Genomic DNA, 23,356 nt, shown 5'->3' on the forward strand with positions numbered 1-23,356 from the left:
TCACTGCATGCCACACAGACTCATCACTTTCCTATTCTGGACTGTGGACAATATTTGCAATAGTAATTGACAGAGGTAAATGAAATTTTATGCTAAAGTGCCTTTGAGGGCATTTTTTTTTTTTTCTGAATGAAGATGCTTTACACATGTGGATATTTTCTTGGCTATGAGCTTAACAATATGTGTTATGACCTCTATTTTCCCCTAATCCCAAACCTAGCAGAGTCAGCTTTTTTAAAAAAAATATATATATATATATATATATATATTTATTTTATTTTCGGCTGCACTGGCTCTTTGTTGCTGCACACGGGCTTTCTCTAGTTGCGGAGAGCGGGAGTTACTCTTCCTTGTGCTGCATGGCCTTCTCATTGTGGTGACTTCTCATCGCAGAGCACAGGCTCCAGGCGCATGAGCTTCAGTAGTTGCAGCACGCGGGTTCAGAAGTTGTGGCCCACAGGCTTAGTTGCTCCAAGACATGTGGGACCTTCTCGGGCCAAGGATTGAACTTGTGTCCCCCTGCGTTGGCAGGCGAATTCTCATCCACTGGACCACAAGGAAGTCTGAGATTTAGCTATTATTTCACCTTCTCCAAATATCTACCACCTACTGAAAAATGAAACCATTCCCTTTTAATTTCTAGATACCTCTCACTTGGACATCCCTGTAGATAACTGATAGTTTTGATATTATAAACTTTCATTTAACAACATTTGTTAATTCTGTCTGGTTATAAACTACTTCTGGCATATTTCTAGTTTTTAATTTCACATTCTGCTTCATTTCACAATAAAAACACTTCTTTTTTTTTTTTTAATAAAATGACTACCCTTTTACATCAAAGTATAATTGGTTAGGCAATTCTAACTTTCTTCAGAGAAAAGCACTTCCCTGATCATATAGACTGAACTTCTAGTAATCATAGTTTCACAAACTTGTTGCAAGTTTTGGATAAATCCTTATTAGGCAAGCACTTCAAAAACATATTCAATGCTTACTTTAGCAGCATGTATGCTTAAACTGGAATGACACAGTGAAGATGAGAATGGCCCCAATGAAAGGATTACATGCACATCTGTTTAACACTCATATTTTTGTATGATTGTTAAAATAAAAAATTATATTTGACTGGGTTTTCAATATATCCAGATTCAATGATATGACATAAACGTGAAGGCAAAGGAATTTATATAGCTGTAATATCTCTATACTTCATTTGAAGTGGCAAACTATGAACTCTAAGCAGATTAAGAAAAGTCAGGTATGCATATGGTAACCACTCCTAAACAACAGCTATAAAACTTACACAAAAGGATATGGTTTTAAAAAAAAAAATGTAAGTTAAAGTGTAATGGCAAGAAATACTCAAATAATCTAAAAGGAGAGAAAAAGAAAGCAAACAGAAAACTCATCATACAATGGCACACTTGAATCTAACCATTTCAATACTTAAATTTAAATGGTCTAAACGCAACTAAAAGTTGGAGATCAGGGATTTCCCTGGTGGTCCAGAGTTTAGGAGTCTGCCTTGCAATGCAGGGGACATGGGTTCGATCCCTGGTCAGGGAGGATCCCGTGTGCCGCACGCTGGGCCCATGTACGGCCTCACATGGACCCCGGGGCCCGCACACCACAACTAGAGAGTCTGTATGCTGCAAGGAAAGACCCCACGTGCTGCAGCTAAGACCTGACAACACAGCCACATAAATAAATACTTCTAAAAAGCTGGAGATTTTTGGATTGGATTAAAAACAAACCAACCAAGATCCAACTATGTGCTGTTACAGAATCTCACTTCAAATGTAAGCAGATGGGGAAAAATACCATGCAACTGCTAATCAAAAGAAAGTCACTGTATTAACACCAAACAAGATAGACTCCAGAAAAAGGAACTCATCATGGATAAAGAGGAATGTTACATAATGAAAACAGAGTCAAGTCATCAAAAGCTATAACAACCCTCAGTGTGTATGTACCTAATAACAGAGCTTCAAGATCCATAAAGCAAAAGTGATAAAACTGAAAGAGGAAAAAGACAAACGTGTAATTGCATTTGGAGACTAAAACCCTCCTCTGTTAGAAACTGATAGCAGAAGAAGACAAAAAGTCAACAAGAGTATAGAAGACATAAAAATAACACTATCAAACAATTTGACCTAATAAACATTCCCACACAACAGAATACATGCCATTTGCAAATACACATGGGACAGTCACCCTAACAGACCATATTCTGGGTTACAAAACAAACCTTAATCTTTTTAAAAGGATGAAATCTTACCACATATATTCTCTGGCCATAAAATAATCAATTAGACCAATACTGAAGATATATGCTGCTGCTGCTGCTGCTCTGCCCCTAAATGTTTGAAAATTAAGCAATATATTTTAAGAAATTCACTGGTTAAGAAGCCTCAAAAATAATTAGAAAATATTTTGAACTAACTACAAACGAACACTGCTGCTGCTCAGTTGCTCAAGTCAGGTCAGACTCTTTGTGACTCTATCCCACCAGGCTTCTCTGCCCATGGGATTGTCCAGGCAAGAATAATGGAGTGGGTTGCCATCTCCTCCTCCAGGGGATCTTCCCAAACCAGGGATTGAACCTGGGTCTCCTGCATTGGGAGGTGGGTTCTTTACCACTGAGCCACCAGGGAAGCTCACGAATGAACACACAATCTATCAAAATTTGTGAGATTCAGGTAATGCAGTACTTAGAAAGAAATTTATATGAGAAGTGTTCTTTTTAGAAAAGAATAAAGGTTTCAAATCAATAATCTAAACTTCTGTCTTAAGAAATTAGAAAAAGAGTAGCCAGCTAAACACAAAGCAAGAAAATCAGGGAACCCCACCTCCACCCCTGGTCCATGGAAAAACTGTCTTCCATGAAACCGGTCCCTGGTGCCAAAAGTGTTGTAAAAGATTAACACAATTAATAAACTTCTAGCTATATTTACAAGAGAAAAAGTGTATGTATTTTTATGAAACAACGATCATCTTTATAAGGATATCAATATCTTACCCCATGCCAGGGTATATCATTAGTTTCAAGCTCAAACCTTTAGGTAACTAATGATATTTAGGTGAATCCACTCTTTCTGCCCAAGGTATCTATTTACATAGGAATCGGTTTGTTTCACCCTTACATTCTCTGCAGAGGATCTTTTGGACAATCTCAAGGGCTTCGGTTTCAAGCTGAGGGGACTGGCGGGTTTTGATGACAGCTGCTAAAAGCCCCAGTCATATTGTGTCTTTGTGGGAGGACCAAGTGAGTGTAGCCAGAGAGAGGTGAGTCCTTCCACTTGCATGAGGTCACAGGTTGGGCTGTGGGAAGGATGGGGTGGGTTCCTAGTTCTGTTCCTTTATAAACTAACATTTGGGTGCGCCCAACACTGCCAGCGATCTTTGTCCTCACAGCAGTCTGCCTGCCTGTGCACAGCAGAGGGAGAGGCCAGGGAGCAGGCTGGGCTGAAGCCAGGAGTCCTTGTCAACAGCTGTCATTTATCCCATTGGTTCACTCATTACTCATCCTTATCACCAGGGTTTTGGGAATGCCATGCTCTTTCTAGAATCCTTTGAGAAAATGCAGTGTAGGTGAGCAATGAGCAGTCTTAGCGCTTGCACTATCCCTCCATGGAATTCCTTCCAGGGTTGAGTCATGTCTTTCTCACAACAATAAAAGCTCCTTGAAGACAAGAATCCTCTTTTGTGTCTCTTTTGCACTACCCACAGAACATAATGGCCCCTTGTTACAAACTTGCAAACAAACTGATAATATTCCCAGTACAATGTACATGCTCATTAAATAATGGTCGATGGAATCAGTTAATAAAGAACTGTGTGTTGTTCTTGTAGTCGCTCAGTTGTGTCTGACTGTTTGTGACCAGATGGACTATAGTTCGCCAGGCTCTTCTGTCCATGGAAGTCTCCAGGCCAGAATACTGGATTGGGTTGCCATTCTCTTCTCCACGGGATCATCCCAACCCAGGGATCAAACCCGGGTCTCCTGCATTGCAGACAGATTCTTTATCATCTGAGCCACCAGGGAAGCCCAAATAAATAACTGGCACCTCCTTTAGTCACAGCCTTTTTCTCCTCTTGGACTTCTGTTTGTATCATGCAAAGGCAGACTTTAGTGAAATGGGCCTTACTGTGTGGAGTCTTTATAAGTATTCTAATTTTGAGCTGAAACACAAGAAAGGGTTCTGTAACAGTAATACTATTTAACATTTTCTAAGAGACCACCATGTATGAGAACTCTAAATCTCTTATCAGCTCACTTCATCTTCATAATAACCGAAGGCAGGTGCTATTAGTCTCATTTCACAAATGAGGAAGCAAAGACTTAAAGAGGTGAGGAACTTGTCCAAGGTCACATAAATAATTATAAACAACACAGCTGGTACTCTGACCCAGGTCTCTCCATCATTAAAGCCTATTTTCTTAACCACCAAGATTTACTAAGTATGTGAAGTATGATGTGGTTGGACGAGGTTGAAATGCTGATAGAGATTTAGAAATGGCTTATTGAATTGGTAGGATCAGTGACTGGCTGATCTTAGGTAAGGAATGACTGGATTTGGGGTCTCTGGAACCTTAAGAGACACACAGACATAAGCTGAAAAAAGAAATAGGGACCAAGAAGTGACCAAGAATAAAAAATACCCATTCATTGGAAGGACTGATGCTGAAACTCCAATACTTTGGCCACCTGATGCAAACCACCAATTCCTTGGAAAAGACCCTGATGTAAAGTTTTAATAATACTATTTATGAACATACATAATGCAGCCAACATACTGACTGCGCATAAACAAAGGACAGACGAGTTCTTTTGTACATAAGGCAGTGCTACATTTCACAGTCAGTTTCTCACTTGATCTTTCACTTAACAAGACAGCTACTATCAGTATTCCATTTTGCAGAAGAGGAAGCAAATACACAAAGTTCAGTCAGGAAGCCAACCACACAGCTCTAGAACTGGGGTTTGAATCGAGGTCTGCTTGACTTCCAAATGTCTGCTTTTAGTGCCCTCAATAACTAAGCACTACTTAATTATTTTATTATTGTATTTAAATGCAAAGTGAGAGAGGAAGAGAGAAACAGACAGAAAAAGGAAGTAAATGCCCAGTTTAGAAGTGAACGCTGAAGATCAGCTATTAGAACATTCAAAAAGCAATGCTCCCAGGTAAAGAATGGAATTTGTACCCTGTAATTACCCTGACCCATGTTCGAAGGCCTTCATCCTTTATCTGATTGTCTCCTTGTCATCGTATCAGCTCTTTAAGCTGCATAAAGAATTATTTTCTGAAAGGCAAAGTATATTATTGAGAAAATTACAAATTCTTTCTTGGAAATAAGCAGAATTGATCAAATTGAATTGCTATTATTATCTTTAAGGATTTCCCTGATGGCTTTGCAGGTAAAGAATTTGCCTGCAATGCAGGAGATGCAGGAGTTGTGGGTTTCATCCCTGGGCTGGGAAGATGCCCCAGAGGCAGAAATGGCAACCCACTCCAGTATTCTTGGGAGATCCAGGTTCGATCCCTGGGTCGTGAAGATCCCCTGGAGTATTCTTGCCTGGAAAGAATGGCATGGCAACCCACTCCAGTATTCTTGCCTGAAAAATACCATGGACAGAGGATCCTGGTGGGCTATAATCTATGGAGTCATGAAGAATCAGACATGACTGAACAAATAACACTATTATTTTAAACATCATCTGTCTTAAAAGTGGGAGCAGCAATAAAAGTCATTTCCTCTCCTAGAATTCTAGGAATGTGTGTGTATGTGAGTATTTTCTTTCTTCCCATATATTTCCTTGTATATACTCTCTCTACTTTAGGAACTCAGAGAAATAGAACATAATATTTCCGTGCATAATTACCTGGTCACAGCTAAGCAGGTACAGAAGAAATTTATTTCTGCAGCACAGTAATAAGTGATTCTCTTTAATCTATATTCAGAGGGGAAGATTTAATTCTATTTTTGTCATATATTTTCTCCAATCTTGTGCAATCTTTTTAATCTTCCAGGAAGATTAACCCTACTCCCACAAAGCCTGGACAGAAAAATCCGAGAGTATTACCTTGAATTGTTTCAATTTCCTTCTTCCAGGGAGAAGACAGAAAGCACTTCAAATATCTCACTTTAGTTAAATTCAGCAAATACACCTTTGTTGGCCCTTCTGTGCCAGACACTGCCTTTAATACAGGGAATAAATTATTGAAAAAGACCCAGTCTCTGTCCCAGAGAACTCACAGTGCCTAAAACAAGTGTCTGTGTGTGCAGGGGATGCTCCCATTCTTCAGCCCTTCTAGTTGAGTAGATATAATGTGTTTTGTTGTTATTGTTCAGTTGCTAAGTTTGTGTCTGACTCTTTTGTGACTACTGGCTGGGTTTCTCTGTCCATGGGATTTTCTAGGCAAGAATACTGGAGTGGATTGTCGTTTCCTCCTCCGGGAGATCTTCCTGACCTGGGGATTGTACCCATGTCTCCTTCACTGGCAGCTGGATTCTTTACTGTTGAGTCACCAAGGAACCCAAGGAACATAGAATTGAAGTAGATCTGATAATATTGAGAAAAGATGCTCATTGTCTACATTTTTGTGACCAGACAACACTTGAATCTTCACCAGTTGCTTCACAAATGAGTCCTCTTCCATTGAAATAGTCACAGCCAGGGTTACTTCACGTTCACGTTCCTTTATCTATTGACTACTTATTAGACACCAAATACTCTTGGAAATACTGGCTGTACCTTGGGGAACAGAAAAGTTGATCATAGCCCTCGCCTGGTGGGTCTTGCAATTCATGGTGGGAAATGGAATAAACATATAAACAATAAATAGATGTATAGTTATAAAAATTGATCAGTATTATCTGGGTTATAATGCTGTAGAATACAGTGCGGAATGAGGGAGCCTCTTTTGTAAGATGTCCCTGAGGTAGGCCTCTATGGGAGGTGACATTTAAGCCCAGATGTGATTGATAAAAAGGGGCCAGTCATGTGAAGACTGAAGGGAAGAGAGAAAGGAACAGAATGTGTGAGGGCCCTGAGGTAGAGAGAACACAGCATTTAATGTTGAGGAACTGAAGGTCTAGCTTGAAATTCTCCATGCTATCCCTGTGTAACATGGTGGGGTCACATTTTCATTTTTTCCTAGTAATTACATTATGCAACCTTTGTAATTTCACTACCTTGTAGTAGAAACTCTGCCCAGAGATTTTCATTCAGTGCAAAGTTCTAGCATGAAGAAATAATGACAGCTCCATCGACTGGATTTGCAGTCCAATCGATTTGCAGCCAATCACTGTCTGTATTGCTCTGTAATGATGCATAATTTCCTCAGTTAAATACACTTTGGAAAGGTTTGAAATACACCTCTATATGAAAGACAGACATTAATTTAAGACTCCTTTGCTATATCCATTTTTCACTTCAAGATCCCACCTACTTGGTTCTGCTCACTGGCTGCATCTACACCAGGCTAGGAGGCTTCTCAGGTGGCCCTAGTGGTAAAGAATCCACTCGCCAATACAAGAGGTGTAAGAGACACAGGTTCGATCCCTGGGTCAGGAAGATCCCCTAGAGGAGGACATGGCAACCCACTCCAGTATTCTTGCCTGGAGAATCTCATGGACAGAGGAGCCTGGCAGGCTGTAGTCTGTAGGGCTGCAAAGAGTCAGACACAACTGAAACAACTTAGCATGCACACATGCATACCAGGCTAGGTCATGGGGGAGATGACAAACCCACTTCTAAAGGCTGATATTTTATCTAACTGATTTTTTTTTAATGCATTGAAATTGATTTAATTACAGTGAAACTCATTCTTTTTTTTTTTTTTTTTTTTACCTTGCTCTTTTGGAATCTTGTAAACTCAACCATTGTTACTTCTTCCTCTCATAAAATCAAGTCTCTGAGTAAACAGAGCTGAATATGGACCCAGTCACTGGTCCTCCATCAACACAGCACAGGGTTATTACGTCACTAGACACCAGACTTAATGCCCTCAACTGAGCCTCCCAATGTTTAGGGCCCAAAGGGACAAACACTGACCTAACTTCTGTCTTCCTCACCACACCCGGCTCCCCATGGGAAGTCATCAAATTAAAGGGCAGAGGGATGCAAAACAGCCACGCCAAAATGGTCTGGCCACGTTCACCAGTCAAGGCCAACTCCTCTGCTCCTTCCATCTGGTCTCAGGGATGGTGTGGATCCAGCTAAGTGGATGCTGAAACCGCTTAATACCCCTCATCCCCATCCTGGGAGACTCCCAGCAGTCGGAGCTGCTCACCACTGGGTGATCATTTACCCTGCAGTGAATAAGGCTGCAGGGGGTTCTGTCTGCATAATAAACAGTACTGACCCTCTGCATGAACCTGCCGCAAATGAAGACAAACTATCAGAACAATATAAAGGGAAGAAACTTGCTCACACTGTGCACACATATCTACACCTCTCATTTGATGACATTTGAAGATCTGTTTGCAAATAGATGGGAAAACAATGGAAACAGTAACAGACTTTATTTTGGGGGGCTCCATAATCACTGCAGATGGTGACTTCAGTCATGAAATTAAAAGATGCTCGCTCCCTGGAAGAAAAGTTATGACCGACCTAGACAGCATATTAAAAAGCAGAGATAATACTTTGCCAACAAAGGTCCGTCTAGTCAAAGCTATGGTTTTTCCAGTAGTCATGTATGGATGTGAGAGTTGGACTATAAAGAAAGCTGAGCGCTGAAGAATTGATGCTTTTGAACTGTGGTGTTGGAGAAGACTCTTGAAAGTCCCTTGGACTGCAAGGATATCCAACCACTCCATCCTAAAAGAAATCAATCCTGAATATTCATTGGAAGGACTGATGCTGGAGCTGAAATTCCAACATGTTGGCCACCTGATGTGAAGAACTGACCCATTTGAAAAGACCCTGATGCTGGGAAAGATTGATGGCAGGAGGAGAAGGGGATGACAGAGGATGAGATGGTTGGATGGCATGAGTTTGAGTAGGCTCTGGGAGTTGGTGATGGACAGGGAAGCGTGGTGTGCTGCAGTCCATGGGGTCGCAAAAAGTCAAACATAGCTGAGTGACTGAACTGACTTTTTAAAAACAGTTTTATGTTCACTAAAAAACGAGCACTAAGTATAGAGTTTCCATATACTCCCTGCCCCAACTCACACACAGCCTTCCCCACTATCAGCATCCTGTGCCAGAGTGGTGCATTTGTTACAATCAGAGACGCTACATAGATCATACATACATATGCTACATAGAGCCCATAGCTGCCATTAGGGTGCATTCCTGGTGTGATACGTTCCATTGGTTTTAACCAGTATATGAAGACATGTATCCACCACTCTAGTATCATACAGAATAGTCTCATTTTCCTAAGCATCCTCTGTGCTCCTCTTATTCATCCCTCCCTCCTCCCGAGCCTCTGGGAACCACGGATCTTTTGACTGTCTCCACCGTTTTGCATTTTCCAGAAATGTCATGTAGATGGAATCACACAATATACAGCTGCCTTTTCAGATTGGCTTCTTATACTGAATGTTATCCATATCTTTTCATGGCGTTCATTCTCTTCTTTTCACCAGCAATGAGCACAGAGCCTCACGCAGAACAGGTACTCAAATGGTATGTGTTGAGTAAATGAATTAAGGGGCAAATAATGAGTGTAGCTCCTGCAGTTTATTTGGTGACTGTGGACAGAGACCTACTCAGTGCTTTCCCTCAGGCATCATCAAACAATGATAACATTTGCATGGGTCCTCCAAAAACATTTCTTACTTTATCATACCAGCAGTCAGGAACAGCAGAACAGGTATGTTTCTTACTATCCCCATTTTAACATGATCAGGAAACTCAGATCCAGACAGGTAAGATAAGTCGTGCAAATTGCCTGCACTGCAGAGTGGCCGAGACAGCACTGGCCCCTGGAACTCTGGGATATACTCTGCTGTCTTCATCCCATACAATGTCTCCCCTGAGGTCAGGCTCTGGGTCATTCAAACTTGCAAATATTCAACAAGAAATTAATTCATGCAGATATAGTTGACAGGCGAGGATAAAAGCCACCCATTCCAAATCTTGTTACTCAGGGGAGCCCATCTTCTCACAAAAAAGAGAACCCCAATTTTCCTTTCACCAGAAGCAACCTGCTGCTGGGCTGCAGAATTGAGCTCTGGGGAAGGAAACTTGAACAAGGATCCATGAGCAGCTCATTCTCTTTCAACAGCAAAGAATGTACCACTAAACTTCCTCCGCTCTTTTTAGAAAGGAAAAGAGCTTCAGGGATCTGGAACCAAATTCACTTTAAATCTGCAGTGTGATGGGCTGTCAGAGGGACAAGGAACTTCCAGGAGTGATGACTGGTTATGGGTGAATTATGGGTGAAGGTCATGAAGGTCCCTAGTGTGAACTCCATGGCTATCCATCCTATCCATCCAGGGTTCCTTCATTCATTCCCAGATCTTAGATCTCTCCATTTATCTCATCCCTGACAGCCTCGTGCTAATATGTAACTGTGCTGCGTAAATCCCATGGGCATTCCAGTTTCCTTAAAGTCAACATTTCCAAAACACCACACAAATAATCTTCCCCCAAGCCTCTCCTTATCCTTTATTTTCTTTCCCGGCTGGTGACATCATCATCTATCTAGTCACCCAAACCAGAAACCAAACCCATATTTTTGTTTAAATCCTCCATCATCCCAAATCCAATTAGCCACCAAATCCCTACTCTCAAATCTCTCCATTTTTCATTTACATGGCCACAGCTGCATTGCCTCCTGCCTGAACAGTTATAGAATATTCTTAAGTGCACTCCACCTTGGCCAGGCACCCACCTTGCCCTCAAGTTCATCCTTCCAGTGCTGGAGTGAACCATCAAAAGGCCTATAGGGTCACACCAGCCTTTGCTCCAAATCTTCCAGGGGCTCAGTATGGACCAGAATGTGATGGATTATGACCTGCCTGCCCATCTGGACTCAACTGGCCTCAGGCCCTAAAGATTCTGGGAAGCCTACAATGGTTGATTTCCTACATACACAACCTGCTATTCCCTGTCTCCCATTCCTTAACACTTTTGTACATTTCTTCACTCAGCAAGCTCTTTCTCATCCTCCAACTTGTGCTTCTGTAACCCATTATGCAAATCTCTCTTCTTGTTCTACTCCATTGAAACTATTTATGCGTCTGTTGCCCGCTAGAGCTAAGATCTTCAAGTACAGGAAAAATCTCACCCCTCTGTTCATCACTTTTCATATTGTTCTCATCATCTTACTTAGCACCTTACACATGCACAGTCCCAACAGATCTTCAAGTTTTCAGAAAGCAGGGTGATGCTTCTTATCTTTGTCTCCTCATTTCTTATCGTTGTTTCCTCATGCCCAGCATGTGACTTATGTCTGGATCTATCTGTCCATTTGTTCAACAAATCCTTATTAGTTTGCATTTTCTGGCATCACTGCGCTCTGCGGAACGTAAGATGTTCCTCTGGTTCTTAACGGCCTTACACCTTAAGTAATATAAACAGTGCTTTTTAAATACCGAGCTGTTGGTTCTGATTTGTGTTTGTTTATTTTTGGCTGCTCTGCGCTGGGCCTTTGTTTTTGTGCACGGGTTTTCTCTAGTTGCAGTGTGAGCAGAGGCTACTCTCCAGTTGCTGTGTGTGGGCTTCTCAGCGCAGTGGCTGCCCTTGTTGCGGAGCGTGGGTTCTAGAACGAAGCCTCAGTAGATGTGGTGCACAGACCTAGTTGTTCCCTCGCATGTAGAATCTTTCCCCACCAGGGACTGAACCTATGTCCCCTGCATTGGCAGGTAGATTCTTTACCATTGGACCTCCAGGGAAGGCCCTGATATCTTGATTAAGTGGAAAAGGGTTCCCTTGCCCCTCACCTTCTCTAAGACATTTACTCTTTTCAACACATGAGTGTTGCCAACAGATGCAATAGTGAAAATAAGAAAACACAATGTGTGAAAACAGAGGTGAGCCTTGACTCTGGGTAGAAAATCTGAACAGTTAGCTCACAAAAACAGGAACACGAGAACTAATAAATACAGGAAAAGGCCTACGACTTAGCTGAGAAATGGAAATTGCACTGAGTGATTTTTTTCTCTTATTCAGTTAATAAAATGTTTTAAAGACTCACATAAAGATTGTTGGTAAATATGCAGTCTGAGTAGGGAGTATAAACTGGTACAATCTTTTTCGGTGGGCCTTTTATCCACCAAACTTGAAAACAAATTTGAGTCATATAAAGACCCAACAGGGCCACTGATAGGAAATTCTTATGTGAGTAAACAGTGTCGATTCAAAGATGTTTGTTGCATCATTATCTGAAATAGGGAAAAACTGGAAGCAAACTAAATGTCCACCAGAAGGAGACTGGATATATTTTGCTGCATCCACATAATGAAGGCTATCACAGAAAAGATGTAGATAGTGTGACAGGGAACGATGTCCAAGATATGTTGTTAAATAGAAAAAGATAACAAATTGTGGAAGACAGCATGTATTTGTTTTTGTAAAAACATATGTCATTTTATATTACATTATTGTCTGGAAGGCTACACACAAAACTAAAGTGATTATTTCAGAACAGTGAGATGAGGGAGAAATTTTTCATTTTCACTTTTTACAGTTTTTACTTTGTACATTGCTTGATTTTTTTTTTTCCAGGCATGTCAGGAGACTGTCAGAGCTCCCTCTGGCCATGTGGGTCCCTCGTCCCTCACGTTTGTCGCTGGGACGCCAATTCCCTCTTCTACAGCCTTGCCCTGGATTCGGGACCCTCGTCCCCCACAGACACGGTCACACTGGCCGATCCTACTTTCCTTCGGTCACTGGATAAACACATCTGGAGACCCTCCCACTGCCCTTCTTAGCACATCAGCACACAGGAACTTAGCCAATGGCTCAGTCCCATCACATTTGCATTTTCAAAGGACAATGCAGGTTGATGGCAATAAATAGCACAAAGGCTAGGCTTCCAAGAAGGGCATGGGGCCAACAGAGTTTCCTAGGACAGTGTGTTCCAGAATCACTCAGGGAGCTTCTGGAAAAAAGAAAAAAAGGGTTCCTCTGAGCCCCTCCCACAAACACTGAATCCAAGGGTGGGACCTGGAAATCTCTGTTTTATAAGCTCCCTCCATCTCCCCTTGTGATTCTCCTGCCCGCTGAAGCTCTGTAACCCCCACAGCAGAAGGGGAGAGGAGGGGAGAGTATGGGAACTGGAACTTTCTAGCTCCCCTCTCAGCTTCCTGTCTTTATTCTGAGCATGCAGGAAGACCCACCCTGTGTCCTGACAGTGTCAGCCCAGGAAGCTTCAAGTCTGGACTCTGAGAGTCCCACACAGACCCTGGAGAGAAGAAATGCCAAAGTGTAGACAACTAGCATCACTTTGTAAAGTTAAATTTCTATCCATGGATGCATTACTCTGTAGATTTATCCACATCTGGGGGACACCTTGCCTGAATGTTCCTTCCTGTGCTGAATTCCATCACAATAGCCAGAAGGACTAATCGCTACCAATTATTTAATAAGAATAAAATTTTAAACAATCAACATTTGATCCTTAAATGGCATCTGAAGAGCCAGCTTCGAGAATAAATCCAGTGGATGATCATAACAAGCTAGGCTAACACGTTACTTTGCCGACAAAGGTCCATCTAGTCAAAGCTATGGTTTTTCCAGTGGTCATGTAAGGATGTGAGAATTGGACCATAAAGAAGGCTGAACACCAAAGAATTGATGCCTTTGAACTGTGATGCTGGAGATGACTCTTGAGGGTCCCTTGAAAAGCAAGGAGATCAAATCAGTCAATCCTAAAGGAAATATTCAGTCCTCAATATTCATTGGAAGGACTGATGCTGAAGCTGAAGCTCCAATACTTGGGCCACCTGATGCAAAAAGCCAGCTCATTGGAAAAGACCCCAATGCTGGGAAAGACTGAAAGCAAAAGGATAAGGGGGCAGCAGAGAATGAGACAGTTAGACAGCACCACTGACTCAATGGACCTGAATTTGAGCAAACTCTGGAAGATAGTGGAGAACAGAGGAGCCTGGAGTACCGCAGTCCATGGGTCACCAAGAGTCAGACAGGACTTCGCAACTGAATAATAACAACAACAATACAAGAGGCTATGTATTAGGTTTTAAAGGCAACAGTGGCATCTTAGAGTGAGAAGACCCAAGGACAGAGTCCTGGGACTGCAACTCTCCACTTCCTAATACAACAGAAACAAACAAATAATCAAAGGTACTAATGGAGATGGTGTCAGAGCAACTTCTCCCTGTTTCTGGGGAGTCTGGATCATAAAATACTAGACGCTAAGGTTTGCCCTTGGGGAGAGTCTTCTTCTGTTTTCTGGGTCAGTGGTTCTGAAACTTGGATGCATTCAGGGCATGTCAAAATATTTATTCCAATTTCCCATCACCGGAGACTCTGATGTCCTTGATATAGGTTGTGGTCTGGGGCACTGAGATTATTCTTAATGCTCCTCAGCTAAACATGCAGCCAAAGTTGTCGTTTTAGTCGCTAAGACTTAGCTGACTTTCTATAATCCCACGGACCATAATTCACCGGACTCCTCTGTCCATGGGATTTCCCAGGCAAGAATACTGGTTGCCATTTCCTTCTCCAGGGTATATTCCTGATCCAGGGATTGAACCCACATCTCTTATGTCTCCTGCATTGGCAGGCAGGTTCTTTATCACTGAGCCACCTGGGAAGACCCTGCAGCCAAAGTTGGAGCAACTGCTTTTAAGAGAATCTTTTTAGTTCCACAGAAGGAAGGTAAGACCTCCCGGCCAGGTGTCCCTGAGCCAGGGGACAATTCTAACACGGGTGTTTCAGGCTGAGCTGATGGACACATTTGGGGAATTAAAAAAAGGTGGTTGCAGCCTATGCTGGGGCACTCCATGTCACAGCCTAGAAACCCACCCCCATTTTCTGCTGTAGCTTCATCAAACAGTTCAGTGTGAACCTGACAATCCCACCTCAAGGACTGTCTCAGACCTTCTTTCAGCATTTCACCTTTCACCGTTCTGTCTTAGACTTTCTTGGAGCAAGAGGAACTCCCAGCTGCGTGGCATGTTGTGAGGGCTCAAACTGCGTCCTTTGGGTTAAAGGGAAGAGTGACCAGAAAAGTTGGGAGAACCGGGGTTTCAATGGCTGTGAGGCTTTGCATGAATCATTTAACCTTTCCAGCTCGTAGTTTTCTTATCTATGAGTAGGGCTAGTCATGTTTAAGGTGGACTCTTGTCCTTCAGCTTTAAATGACATAAAGAATGTAAAAGTACTTGATTAGAAGTAGGTGCTCAACACATTAAAAAATTTACTTCAAATTTATCTTACTTCAAGCCCAAATAACCCTGGAAGACAATTAAGGCGGTCCATGTGGTCACCATGTTGTGGGGTATAAAGCAAATCCAGAAAGTGACAGGTCTCAGATTTCAAAGGGCACCCATGGCAAAGCCAGGTCAAGAACTCGGATCTCTTGGCTCCTAGCAGTCACTTCCTTGTTCCTAGTTTGTACTGAGCTGTGACCTTTTCCTCAAAAGCCAGCAGGAATTTTCAACTTATTGGCTAATACTGGAAGAAGAAAAAATAAAGACAAACTAATGAAACAGAATATTTTCCTTCAAGTAAAAGGCACTTTCAGTGACAAGTACAGTCATGTGGTTTAAGATGTATTGTTTAAATAATGTGCTGTTTCATGACCACCTGGCTGATGCTTCTGTTCCTTTTAAATGATGTAACTCGGCCTCAACTCCCCTCTCAGTGCCTCCAGCTCAACCATTCTTTGGGTCTATTTGCCTCTGGACATTAAATCTCTCAGAATTGTGTTCGAAAAACTAGTATTGATTTACCTTACATCAAGCCTGTGGCTAACCTGGGATTCTCACCTGGGCTGACGTAACTGGTCAGTTTGCACAATTAGTCTAAGGGTCAGTTGTCTGATGGGGGCACCAACCAACCCGCTGGTTGCATTGCAGTCAGAGTCAGCTCCTAATAAGCCCTTTATCTGGGCTTCCCCAGTGGCTCAGACAGCAAAGAATCTGCCTGCAGTGTGAGAGACCCAGGTTCGATCCCTGGGTTGGGAATATCTAGAGAAGGGAATGGCTACCCACTCCAGTACTCTTGCCTCGAGAACCCATGGACAGAAGAGCCTGGCAGGTTACAATCCATGGGGCTGCAAAGAGTCAGACACGACAGAGGGACCAACACGTTCATTTTCACGAGTCTTTTCCACTCAAACAGGCTTGCCTGTGTCCTCCCTGAGTTCAAATGCTCCAGTTCCACCTCGTCAGGGAGCCTCTCTGACCCTTTCGGTCTACGGTGATTTATGCTTTTTGAAACTCAGAGTTACTTTCATTGTTTCATTTATTTAGCCTTTGGCGATTTATTTATTTTTACCCTTATTGTTTAATCCTACACTGTGTTCTAGTATTAGTTTTCCTTTCGCTCTGTAAATCTTCCTCCCCAACAAGATTGCAATGTTGTTGAGTTTAGAGTGATGTCTTACAGTTCCTTCTATTTCCCCATGAAGCACCCCCAGGGCTAGAATCATGCTCAGGATATATTTATTAAATAAATGAATGGATGTTGATTAAATTCAGTGGCATCGCAGAATACCAAGTATTTTATTGATGGATTCCCAAAGGTTCAAGTTTTATAAACCGTATGTGTTTTGCAGTACAAGAGTTATGATAGCCTGTTTTGAAACTAAGAAGTCATATTCTTAGGAACCCCTGCCCTCCAAATTCTGCCTACCCTTTAAAATTAAAAATAAGACAACAGTTGAAGTCTCCACAGTATATTCTATAAAAGCAGAAAAACTGATTTTAACATTCCTACAGAAGAACAAGAGTGGTGGGGGGATATAAAAAAAATTTCCATTCTTAGTATAACTCTAACCTCAGGTCTTGACGCTAAAAAAAAATTATTGAGATATAGTTTACACATAACATGTATCATCTTAATTTTGATGTATGACACAATGATTCAATATTTGTGTATATTGGGAAGGTCTTAATATATTTTTCAGATGTTATATTTTATCTCCTTTGCTTCCCTCATGAATATCTAAGGGACTCCCCCAAAAGAACAGCCCAGTCATTCTGGTTGACAACTACTAATTATTCCTCCTGATTCCTTACTCACAGCGGTGCTAAAAATCCTTACTGCATATGGACATCCAAACCTCAGTGTGGTTCAAAAATCAAAAACACAAGCTTTTTGATCACAGTTTATCAACTGAGTGGCATGCTTGACCAGTTTGAAAGAACAAAGAACTTCAGTTGTAACATTGAGCAGAAAGTTCTGAGAGCGTGGGTACATGGATTGTGCTCACTAAGAAATTAATGAAGACGCAAGGACTAAATAAGTAAGCAGATGGACCGTCCACAGAGCTGTCAGAGGGCTCCCCTAGTCGCTAAACAGCTCTTGCTCATCTTGGGTGCGTACGAGGAATGGGTCATGGCTGGGTGGCTGAAAGCACAGTGGGGCCATACAACTGGAGAATCACAGGAAGGACTGGTACAGGGTTACAGACAAGGATTCACCAAAAGGCAGACTGCTGGGTGGGTGAAAGATACTGAAATTGTACGGAGAAGATTAAGCTAGAGACAATGAACCTTGGGATTAGAGGCTGAGACCTGAGACAGAGGTCAACCTTCAGACGGAGTCCAGGATTGACTGTATTCAGAGGGCTCACTTACAAATAATTGCATTTTTTATTTGGCAGAACCCACTGATCCAGCCCCTTGGGGTAGCCATTCTGTGATATCAGACGTGTGTGTGTGTGTGTGTGTGTGTGTGGTTAGTCACTCAGTTATGTCCGATTCTTTGTGAATCCATGGACGGTAGCCCACCAGGCTCCTCTGTCCAGGGAATATTTTCAGGCAAGAATACTGGAGTGAGTTGCTATTTCCTCCTCCAGGAATGAAGTTAGATATCAGACTTGCTAATTCTAAAGTGAATGGGACCAGGAACTCAGCTGGTAAAATTCCTTCATTTTCCCCCTGTCAGTTTTATCAATGACAAAAAAAAAAAAAAACGAAGCCCAGATATTGAATCCATAGTTAGGAAATATTAGACTCAAAATATTTGTTGAATACATGAATGGATGTTGAACTCATCTATTTTTGCTGTGACTGCAAAATCTAGTCTCCAAACTTAATGACCCTGCCTTTAGGAGAGGTGATGCCCCCCTAGGTGGGACCTCATGCGGCCAGGTCCCTTTAATACCCAGGAGCAGTGCTCCATCTTTGAGAGAAAGGGGGCAGACAAGGGTGCTGTGGGTTGACTCCTCAGAAGCCCTTCTCTGGAACTATTCCAACTTACAGCCCAGTCTTGCTTGCCACTCCTTGCCAAAGTCAGCACATAGGCATCCCGGACAATGCTTGGAGAAAGGGAAATTTACTGGCATTAAAATTCCACACCTCACTGTGGGCTTCCCTGGTGGTTCAGATGGTACAGAATCCGCCTGCAATGCGGGAGACCTGGGTTTGATCCCTGGGTTGGGAAGGTCCTCTGGAGAAGGGAACAGTTACCCACTTCAGTATTCTGGCCTGGAGAATTCCATGGACAGAGGAGTATAGCAGGCTACAGTCCATGGGGTCGCAAAGAGTTGGACATGGCTGAGCGACTTTCACTTACTTTTCATCACTGTGTTATAAAAGCTCGGCTACAGTGGGCTGAGCTGTTTACCTGAGTATCCATGTGCTGGGAGTCTCTTTCTCTCTCCCTTTCCCAGAATGGCTCATCTAGGGATCTTGCCTTTCTGAAATATTTTGGCTTTAAAGAAGATGTCATTGTTTTTACTAATTTGAATGCTGTTTTTCAAGTAATACAGAAAACCATTTCAGAATCTGAACCATTTACCTCCCTAGATTTTGCAGTTACAGCAAAAGTTGATTAGTTGGGAAAAAGAAAATTCACCAAAATTAGTTGTATCCTGATACTTAGGTAATGAATAACTTAATAATGCGATAAAGTAGATACTCTGGTGATCTCTGGAGAAGGGAATGGAAATGCACTCCAGTATTCTTGCCTGGAGAATCCCACGGACAGAGAAGCCTGGTGGGCTAGAGTCCATGGGGTCACAAAGAGTCGGACACGACTGAGTGACTAACACACACACACACACACACACACACACACACTGGTGATAAAAATACCACTTAACGCTTAGATAATAATTTAGCTCCAAATGAGAAAATTTCTTTGAAAGGAAAAAATCTTACAAGAGAAAAAAGAATACTATGAATGAATAAGAAATTAAAGCTTATTCATGGATGGAAAACCAAATATCCTTAAGATAACAAACTCTATTCATATGATAACAATTTAAGTCTTCATAACATTTTTGATTTTATGTTTTAGATTTTATAAAATCTGAAATACTGGTTTTAAGATTCCTCCAGAAGAACAGTGACAAAAAATATCAAAATATTTTATTTTTTCCTAAAGGATTGGTAAAGGATTTAGTTCTCAGATTATAAAACAAGTGAAAATTACCAAAACTATATGATATTGCATTAAAAGCAAGAAAAATATAGTATAGAATAAATATTTCAAAAGTAGATAAAATTATAAGAATTTATTCTATGGACAAATGGAATACACAAATGCAAGGAATAATTATTATTTAATACTTGGGGCAACCAAGTAACAGTGAGGAGAACACAATAGATTCACACCTTATAATAAATTTTGGTTGAAGTTAAACAATTAACATAAAAAGAAAAATAGAAGAGAATAAGCACATTCTTTCTAATTCAAAAAGGAAGAAATATTTTTGACTCTTAATATATAATTAGACAGCTGAAGAATTGATACTTTCAAACCATGGTGCTGGAGAAGACTCTTGAGAGTCCCTTGGACAGCAAGGAGTTCAAATCAGTCAATCCCAAAGGAAATCAATCCTGAATATTCATTGGAAAGACTGATGCTGAAGTTGAAGCTCCAAAACTTTGGCCACCTGATGCGAAGATCCAACTCATTGGAAAAGACCCTGATGAAGCCAAGAGGAGAAGGGGACAACGAGGATGACATGGTTGGATGGCATAACTGATTCAATGGACATGAGTTTGAGCAAACTCCAGGAGATTGTGAAGGACAGGGAAGCCTGTCCTGCTGCAGTCCATGAGGTTGCCGAGTTGGACATAACTGAGTGACTGGACAACAACAAGAATATAAAAAAGCAAAAGGGCTTAAAAGATAAAAAGTAAGTGAGAAAATTATACATTATAAATGTTGAAGGAAAATCCTTACCATAGAAAATAGAAAATTGATTTAATTATTTAAGATCAGTATTCAGCTTTCATTCAAAATGAAGTCACAGGAAATAAACGGGGGGTTTACACACATTGAAATGCAGACAATAAATTGCCACAAGGAAAAATGTTTAGACTCAATAGCAACTGAAGAAATGAAAGCAAAAGAATTTTGAAACACCACAGAACATAGACTAAACGAAGCACAGGCATTGGCTGTTCACAGAATGGGCTTTGAAGTCAGACAGATGTAGACATGGGTCCTGGTCTTGTCACTTTTCAGCTGTGTCTTTGATCAAGGGTCCTAAGCTCTCAACATCAGTTTTCTAATCAGTAACAAGAGGCTATCATATACTTACAAGAGTTACTCTGGGACAAAATCAGTATAGCTGATGATAGTAGTGGTTCTGTTTTTGCTTGTGTTGGATATCGTGATGAGGATGGTAGTGGTTGAGATGTTGGGGATAGTGGTCATGATGGTGGTATGGTCAAAAAAATGTTAAAATTACCATTTTCTTTGGATAAATCAGAAAAAATTAAGTATTAAAATTTCAATGCTATTGGCCTTGTAATTTATTTTGCAGTCTTTCTGGGAAGCAATCTAGTAATATATAGTAGAAGATATAATATATGGTACACTTTGATACAGAAATTGAACTCTTGGGAATATACATCAGAAAAGATCTCCCAAATTAAAAATGATCTGGAAATGGTGTGAAAGTCACTCAGTCGTGTCCGACTCTTTGCGACCCCATGGACTATACAGTCCATGGAATTTTCCAGGCCAGAATACTGGAGTGGGCATCCTTTCCCTTCTCCAGGAGATCTTCCCAACCCAGGGGTTGAACCCAGGTCTCCCACACTGCAGGCGTATTCTTTACCAGCTGAGTCACAAGGAAGTGGTATAGCATTGCTATTTAAAACTGTGAACAACTCAAAGCCTCAACAACAGGGAAATGACTAAACAAATAATGATACATCAAGATGATGGAATAATATTATGCAACTATTTCAAGTGAAACAAGGAAATATGCATATTAAAAAAATCAATATTAGACCCACACAACACCATGTGTTTAGTCAGTGTGCCTCTAAAAAAGAACAGAAAAAAGATTAATACATGTGCATAGAGCTCAATAAAGGCTTATGAATTAAGCTTTTCCCTTTTTATATTCTTGCTCAACAGACTTAATTTAGGAAGGGTCATGATTGAACTCAAACTATACCTCACTCCAAATAACTGGTCCCTAACTGGCTGATTCTGGAGTCCACTTACCACCTCTCTTTCAGTCTTCATCCCGACTCTTATTTTATTCTCACAGTGGTTAGAAAGAGCTTTCAAAGCCAAACCATATTTTGTTTCGACCCACCCCCGTCACCAGCACCAAAACAGAGATCATAAAAAACCTAGTAGTATTGATCTAAATGGGCAGATGGTAAGGAATCTGCCTGCAGTGCAGAAGACCCGGATTCAGTCCCTGGGTTGGGAAGATCCCCTGGAGAAGGGAATGGCAAACCACTCCAGTATTCTTTCCTGGAGAATTCCATGGACAGAGGAGCCTGGTGGAAGCTCTACAGTCCAGGGTTCTCAGAGTTGGACACGACTGAGTGACTAACACATACACATTGATCTAAGTATGTATCTATTCATTTGAATTAATTAATTCAGACCTAGAGTTGAATTAATCACGTACCTAGAGTTAGGTTTGTGATTGAATGTAAAAAGCCCACAGATATTGCTAAGTTGTGAAATTGGGAGGTACTTATCTCTCTGTGCCTCCACCTCTCCACTTATAAAATAGTAATGACAATATTAGCAAATTGGTAATAGTAACAAGTGGTCAGTCAGTTCAGTTCAGTCGCTCAGTCCTGTCCAACTCTTTGCAAGTAGCAAATTCATTGAGCTGTTGCAAGGATTGTGAGGGGCTCCATGTAAAACATGGCAAAGTGCCTGGCACAGAGGGTTAATGATTATTATTATTTGTATTGAATACAATCATTGCTATTCCAATTGTACATACTGTTCCAGAAAATATGGAAAGCTCTAGAGCAGCAATTGAAGCATTGAGTAACCAACTAATTTATACAATGAGAGGGTTAGTTCAGGTCTATGATTCTGTGGCTTGAGAAAGAACCATGTCTTTTTGCCTCATGTCAGGAAGAGTAATAAACTCAAGAAATATAAATGCAAATGGACTTCCCCTCAAACTTTTACTTCTAAAAAATTAAATATTGCATTAATACAGTACTAAAGTTTACCTTAGAGAAATATCAATAACCTCAGATATGCAGATGACACCACTCTTATGACAGAAAGCAAAGAACTAAAGAGCTGCTTGATGAAAGTGAAAGAAAAGAGTGAAAAAGTTGGCTTAAAACTCAACAGTCATAAAACTAAGATCATGAAATCTGGTCCCATCACTTCATGGCAAATAGATGGAGAAACAGTGGAAACAGTGACTTTTTTTTTTAGGGGGGGGCGGGCTCCAAAATCCTTCAGATGGTGCCTGCAGCCATGAAATTAAAAGACGCTTGCTCCTTGGAAGAAAAACTATGAGCAACTGAGATGGCATATTAAAATTCAGAGGCATTACTTTGCTAACAAAGGTCTGTCCAGTCAAAGCTATGGTTTTTCCAATAGTCATGTATGGATGTGAGAATTGGACTATAAAGAAAGCTGAGTGCCGAAGAATTGATGCTTTTGAACTGTGATGTTGGAGAAGACTCGTGAGGATCCCTTGGACTGCAAGTCCAACCAGTCCTAAAGAAAATCAGTCCTGAATATTCATTGGAAGGATTGATGCTGGAGCTGAAACTCCAATACTTTGGCCAGCTGATGAGAAGAATTGACTCACTGGAAAAGACACTGATGCTAGAAAAGATTGAAGGTGGGAGGAGAAGGGGACGACAGAGGGTGAGATGGTTGGATAGCATCACCGACTCGATAGACATGAGCTTGAGTAAACTCCGGGGGCTGGTGATAGACAGGGAAGCCTGGTGTGCTGCAGTCCATGGGGTCACAAAGAATCGGACACATCTGAGTGGTTGAACTGAACTAAAAGTTTAC

The 23,356-nt window shown here is 41.3% G+C and overlaps 1 protein-coding gene and 1 non-coding gene across 2 annotated transcripts in view; one reads left to right on the plus strand and one right to left on the minus strand.

The window, feature by feature from the left end:
* The window catches only part of CLIC5 (chloride intracellular channel 5), a 162,653-nt gene that overhangs the window by 112,618 nt on the left and 26,679 nt on the right, over nt 1-23,356 (minus strand). The gene's annotated exons all lie outside the window — the stretch shown is intronic.
* Nucleotides 991-1,097, plus strand: LOC122430202. The gene has a single exon (XR_006266281.1). It is a non-coding gene; the product is annotated as a U6 spliceosomal RNA (small nuclear RNA).

Source organism: Cervus canadensis, chromosome 28 (assembly GCF_019320065.1).
Source record: "Cervus canadensis isolate Bull #8, Minnesota chromosome 28, ASM1932006v1, whole genome shotgun sequence".
In the NCBI taxonomy this organism is placed as follows: domain Eukaryota; kingdom Metazoa; phylum Chordata; class Mammalia; order Artiodactyla; family Cervidae; genus Cervus; species Cervus canadensis.